This window comes from Carassius gibelio, chromosome A25 (genome assembly GCF_023724105.1).
Source record: "Carassius gibelio isolate Cgi1373 ecotype wild population from Czech Republic chromosome A25, carGib1.2-hapl.c, whole genome shotgun sequence".
Classification (NCBI taxonomy): Eukaryota; Metazoa; Chordata; class Actinopteri; order Cypriniformes; family Cyprinidae; genus Carassius; species Carassius gibelio.
This window is the reverse complement of record NC_068395.1, coordinates 4,041,225-4,048,423: the sequence shown is the minus strand read 5'-3', so window position 1 is coordinate 4,048,423 and position 7,199 is coordinate 4,041,225.

Here is a 7,199-nt window from a genome sequence, read left to right as displayed (position 1 = left end):
CTGGATAGACCATAGGGTTCAGGAGTTATTAAAGTTTCAAAACTGAATTTTTGAACTGGTGGTGGCGCTGTAGAGTTGGTCTTAGAGACCCCAAAGTTGGTCAGATCACTATTGGTGACCATCTCTAGAAGTGTGCCAAATTTCATCATTTTCCCATGTTCCCTTCATAGGGCTTCATAGTGATCGATTGTTTTTGCTCGAAAATTCTACCAAAAACAATCGCTAATATAGCTGCAAGCAGCGATACCGGGGCCAAGCCCTGAAGGGCTGTAGCCAGAGCAACGAGCGGGACGAAGCAAAACGGCCAAAACGGAACTTCCATCGGATCGACGTTACCCACCCCGGATTCGATCCCACGACCTCTCGGGTTCGGGACCTGTGCCTTAGCGAAGTGCGCCACATTAGTTGACACACAGTTCGCACGGCACAGAAGAGAGGTTAAGGTGTGAGAATTAACTCTCAAAAGCCCGAAGCAGCATTTTAGCCAGATTAGCATGCTACGCTAAAAAATGCTAACGTTGCTCAAAGTTAACCAGATAGCTCAGGAGACCCATTAGAGTCAATAGAAACGTGTTAGCATTTTAGCTAATTAGCATGCTAAGCTAATTAGCATAAATCAACCAGCACAGGCACGATCAACTTCGGAGCTGTACATGTCAGGAACGGGAGCGAATATCAAAAATCTGTTCAGTCATTTCTGTCAGGCCCGGTCTGAAGTTCATCTGATAAAATTATGGACAAAATTGAACAAGATTTCAGGGAGGAGTAGCGAAAAAACTGTATTTCATTCCATTCAATATGGCGGACAGACGCCATGTTGGAAAATGACAATTGAGACATCATCAGATTCGGCATAACCAAAGGAATAAAATGACATAAAAATAACAAAAATTGGTCAACATTTACAGTAGTTATAAGGGGTTTTGCAATAATCGTTATATCTCTTGAACACTAGGTGGCACTGTCTTCTAACTTCCGGGGTACCTCTTGGATATGGTGTTGATGATGCCTATCGATTTTTGTGAAGATATGTACAGTAGATCAAAAGATATAGCAATTTATGACAAAATTTAAAATGGCGGACGGGTGGTCCTAGTGGTCTTGACAAAATTGACATCCACAGATTCGGAATGACCTAAAGAATCCATAGACATCAAGAAAATAATTTTCTGATGAATTGTTCAGAAGTTATAAGCAAAAAAGTGCATTTTTGGTATCTCATCACCCATAGGTGGCGCTATTGCCAAATTTGGCATGGACCCCCAGATCATGGTGTAGATGAAGTGTATCAAGTTTGGTTTCGATTGATCAAAGTTTGGCCGAGATACAGCATCTCAACCGATTTTAGGTCAACCTCATTAAGTTTACAATGGAATAACTTTTGAACAAAGACGAAAATCAAAAATCTGTTCAGTCATTTCTGTGCGGCTCAGTCCAAAGAACATCTGAGACAAATTTCAGAAGAATTGGACCAATTTTGAAGGAGGAGTAGTGTTTAGACTGAATACAGTACTTTTCAAAATGGCCGCTACTGTAATGGGCGGAGTCTTAATGTAAGATATGGAATGGAATCTCCATGAAGAGACAAAACAGATGTAGTAAGTTTTATTTTCATAGAATAAGTGGTTCAAGAGTTATTAACGTTTGAATGTTGAATTTTTGAACTGGTGGTGGCGCTGTAGAGTTGGTCCTAGAGACCCCAAAGTTGGTCAGATCACTAATAATGGTCATCTCTACAAGTGTGCCAAATTTCATCATTTTCCCATGTTCCCTTCATAGGGCTGCCATAGACTCCCATTGGAGAAGAAGAAGAATAATAATAATAATAATAATAATAATAAAGAAAACGTACAGATACAATAGGGGCTACAGCCCTCTGGGCTTGGCCCCTAATAAATATAGCTGCAAGCAGCGATACCGGGGCCAAGCCCTGAAGGGCTGTAGCCAGAGCAACGAGCGGGACGAAGCAAAACGGCCAAAACGGAACTTCCATCGGATCGACATTACCCACCCCGGATTCGATCCCACGACCTCTCGGGTTCGGGACGAGTGCCTTAGCTAAGTGTGCCACATTAGTTGACACACTGTTTGCATGGCACAGAAGATAGGTTAAGGTGTGAGAATTAACTCTCAAAAGCCCGAAGCAGCATTTTAGCCAGATTAGCATGCTACGCTAAAAAATGCTAACGTTGCTCAAAGTTAACCAGATAGCTCAGGAGACCCATTAGAGTCAATAGAAACGTGTTAGCATTTTAGCTAATTAGCATGCTAAGCTAATTAGCATAAATCAACCAGCACAGGCACGGTCAACTTCAGAGCTGTACACGTCGGGAACGGGAGTGAATATCAAAAATCTGTTCAGTCATTTCTGTCAGGCCCGGTCTGAACTTCATCTGATAAAATTTTGGACAAAATTGAACAAGATTTCAGGGAGGAGTAGCGAAAAAACTGTATTTCATTCCATTCAATATGGCGGACAGACGCCATATTGGAAAATGAAAATTGAGACATCATCAGATTCGGCATAACCAAAGGAATAAAATGACATAAAAATAACAAAAATTGATCAACATTTACAGTAGTTATAAGGGGTTTTGCAAGAATCGTTATATCTCTTGAACACTAGGTGGCGCTGTCTTCTAACTTCCGGGGTACCTCCGGCACATGTTGTTGATGATGCCTATCGATTTTTGTGAAGATATGTACAGTAGATCAAAAGATATAGCAATTTTTGACAAATTTCAAAATGGCGGACGGGTGGTCCAGGTGGTCTTGACAAAATGGACATCCACAGATTCGGAATGATCTAAAGAATCCATAGACATCAAGATCATAATTTTCTGATGAATTGTTCAGAAGTTATAAGCAAAAAAGTGCATTTTTGGTATCTCGACACCCATAGGTGGCGCTATTCCCAAATTCGGCATGGACCCCCAGATCATGGTGTAGATGAAGTGTACCAAGTTTGGTATCGATTGATCAAAGTTTGGCCGAGATACAGCATCTCAACCGATTTTAGGTCAGCCTCATCAAGTTCACAATTGAATAACTTTTGAACAAAGACGAAAATCAAAATTCTGTTCAGTCATTTCTGTGCGGCTCAGTCCAAAGAACATCTGAGCCAAATTTCAGAAGAATTGGACCAATTTTGAAGGAGGAGTAGTGTTTAGACTGAATACTGTACTTTTCAAAATGGCCGCTACTGTAATGGGTGGAGTCTTAATGTAAGGTATGGAATGGAATCTCCATGAAGAGACAAAATAGATGTACTAAGTTTTATTTTAATAGAATAAGTGGTTCAAGAGTTATTAACGTTTGAATGTTGAATTTTTTAACTGGTGGTGGCGCTGTAGAGTTGGTCCTAGAGACCCCAAAGTTGGTCAGATCACTAATAATGGTCATCTCTACAAGTGTGCCAAATTTCATCATTTTCCCATGTTCCCTTCATAGGGCTGCCATAGACCCAATGGGACGAAAAGAAGAATAATAATAATAATAATAAAGAAAACGTACAGATACAATAGGGGCTACAGCCCTCTGGGCTTGGCCCCTAAAAACGTACAGATACAATAGGGGCTACAGCCCTCTGGGCTTGGCCCCTAAATATAGCTGCAAGCAGCGATACCGGGGCCAAGCCCTGAAGGGCTGTAGCCAGAGCAACGAGCGGGATGAAGCAAAACGGCCAAAATGGAACTTCCATCGGATCGACGTTACCCACCCCGGATTCGATCCCACGACCTCTCGGGTTTGGGACCAGTGCCTTAGCTAAGTGCGCCACATTAGTTGACACACAATCTGCATGGCACAGAAGAGACGTTAAGGTGTGAGAATTAACTCTCAAAAGCCCGAAGCAGCATTTTAGCCAGATTAGCATGCTACGCTAAAAATGCTAACGTTGCTCAAAGTTAACCAGATAGCTCATGAGACCCATTAGAGTCAATAGAAACGTGTTAGCATTTTAGCTAATTAGCATGCTAAGCTAATTAGCATAAATCAACAAGCACAGGCACGGTCAACTTCAGAGCTGTACACGTCAGGAACGGGAGTGAATATCAAAAATCTGTTCAGTCATTTCTGTCAGGCCCGGTCTGAAGTTCATCTGATAAAATTTTGGACAAAATTGAACAAGATTTCAGGGAGGAGTAGCGAAAAAACTGTATTTCATTCCATTCAATATAGCGGACAGACGCCATATTGGAAAATGGCAAATGAGACATCATCTGATTTGGCATAACCCAAGGAATCAAATGACATAAAAATATCAAAAATCGATCAAAATTTACAGTAGTTATAAGGGGTTTTGCAAGAATCGTTATATCTCTTGAACACTAGGTGGCGCTGTCTTCTAACTTCCGGGGTACCTCAGGCACATGTTGTTGATTATGCCTATCGATTTTTGTGAAGATATGTACAATAGATCAAAAGATATAGCAATTTATGACAAAATTCAAAATGGCGGACGGGTGGTCCTGGTGGTCTCGACAAAATTGACATCCACAGATCCGGAATGATCTAAAGAATCCATAGACATCAAGAAAATAATTTTCTGATGAACTGTTCAGAAGTTATAAGCAAAAAAGTGCATTTTTGGTATCTCAACACCCATAGGTGGCGCTGTTCCCAAATTTGGCGTGGACCCCCAGATCATGGTGTAGATGAAGTGTACCAAGTTTGGTATCGATTGATCAAAGTTTGGCCGAGATACAGCATCTCAACCGATTTTAGGTCAGCCTCATTAAGTTCACAATTGAATAACTTTTGAACAAAAACGAAAATCAAAAATCTGTTCAGTCATTTCTGTGCGGCTCAGTCCAAAGAACATCTGAGCCAAATTTCAGAAGAATTGGACCAATTTTGAAGGAGGAGTAGTGTTTAGACTGAATACTGTACTTTTCAAAATGGCCGCTACTGTAATGGGTGGAGTCTTAATGTAAGGTGTGGAATGGAATGTCCATGAAGAGACAAAATAGATGTACTAAGTTTTATTTTCATAGAATTAGTGGTTCAAGAGTTATTAACGTTTGAATGTTGAATTTTTGGACTGCTGGTGGCGCTATAGAGTTTGGCCTAGAGACCCCAAAGTTGGTCAGATCACTAATAATGACCAGTTCTACAAGTGTGCCAAATTTCATCATTTTCCCATGTTCCCTTCATAGGGCTGCCATAGACTCCCATTGGAGAGGAAGAAGAAGAAGAATAATAATAATAATAATAATAAAACATACAGATACAATAGGGGCTACAGCCCTCTGGGCTTGGCCCCTAATAATAAGAAAACGTACAGATACAATAGGGGCTACAGCCCTCTGGGCTTGGCCCCTAATAAAACATACAGATACAATAGGGGCTACAGCCCTCTGGGCTTGGCCCCTAATTACCCACAGTGACAGAGGGACAGAGTGACATCAGATGTATGATAGTTTTTTAATTTTCTATCATCCATATAGTGTTGTATAGTCATGAAACTATGCATATTTCCTCAGAATGACTTGTCTTCTATGTGTATATTTTTTGAAGTGTTTAGAAGCTGCACTTAAAAAAAATAAAAGACATTTACTGGTTACTTTTTTACTGTTATTTCAAAAAATCACCATGACAAAACCATTCAAGCTATCCAAAATTCATTTGCATCTGTTCTGTAAGATACATTCTTTAAACAGTGGTAAAAGAGGATGTGGTGCTGATCCTTTAAGAGTCACTCAAAACGTATCTGTCCATAAAGCCTATAAAGAATTATTCTTAATATACAGTTCACAATACTTCAGCTTGTTATTCTAATTATGTGAGGGTTATTTTATCAGTAAAATACATAAAATACATATTATTTTTCTTTGAAAGATTTCTATAAATGATTTAAATCATACTTGTTTCTACAATAATTATTTAAAAGTAATCCTATAGCACCATCTGGTGGCCATTATTGGTATTCAGAATTGCAAGCTTGATTTATATGTTATGATAGTTTTAATTTTATGCTGGCTCTTGAAAATGATAAAGCTATGAAACTTACTGTGCTTCCTTCAAATGATGACTTCTACGTATATAAAAAATTATGAAGAGTTGGAATTAAAAATTTTAAAGATATAGTAAAATAACTATTGTATTATTTTATGTTACTTAATAAATCGCTATGGCCACACCATTTAAGGTATCCTAAACCCATTCGCAATTTAACATCTTCAGTATATGGCTTCATGTTAAAACAGTTTGGTGTGAACTACTTGTGTCTTCTTGGAGGAGAATGAATTCATTTACAGGCTGAGTTTATCATAAATCCACAATAACATTTCTGAGTTCTGTATCAATCTGTGTTGTTGTTTGTTTATTTTAATTTTTTTATTTTTCATAGGAAGATAACTGACCCTTTACTCTCCTTTTTAATAAATGAGCTATTTATAGCTGTATTTATAAACTGCTTACTACTGACTATTAATATTGGGACAAGGCTTTATGAAGCATGAACTGACTATTTACTAATGAGTGCAGTTATTATAAAGTGTTATCAATGCATTTGCTAATGTTAACAAATTAGATATTATTTTACAGTGTTATCAAATCCCTTAAATGATTTGTAAGTGTTTTGTAATGATTTTATTGACCTACAAGCATTTGTGAAAGTTCTGCTTGCATTACAGCTTAGTCTTGATCTGTGAGCTGAACAGATTTACTGTTACATCCATGAGATTATGTAAATTCAAATAAATATCATGTCACAGGATGTCAGAGGTCAGTATCAAATGAGTTTGAAATTATTATCTGCAGCAATAATAAGGTTTTTTAGGATTTTTTTAAAAAACCTAAAACTGTCAGAAAAGGATAAGGCCTAAGATTTCTATGTGAGTGGCTAAATTTATTTGTTTTTATAACTATAATGCATAAACTATGAAATTATACAAAATGTATAAAAAAGTACAACAGTTATTGTTTTCCAATGTTTTTTATTTATTTAATTTATTTTTTGGGATTTACATAAAAACAAATTAGCCTACTGCAATCATTCTAAACAGCTTGAATAAAACCTGTTAATATTTATTATAGACCACTGTAACTGTGTATAATCTAAGAAACAAGTTTATTATGAAAATAAAAGTGTGTACACCAGATAAATTGGACGATAAAGAAATTGCTAACAATAGTATAAAAGAGCATGTTTTAGGTTTTTAGGCGTTTAGATGCAGAAATGGACAAATCAAATGTAA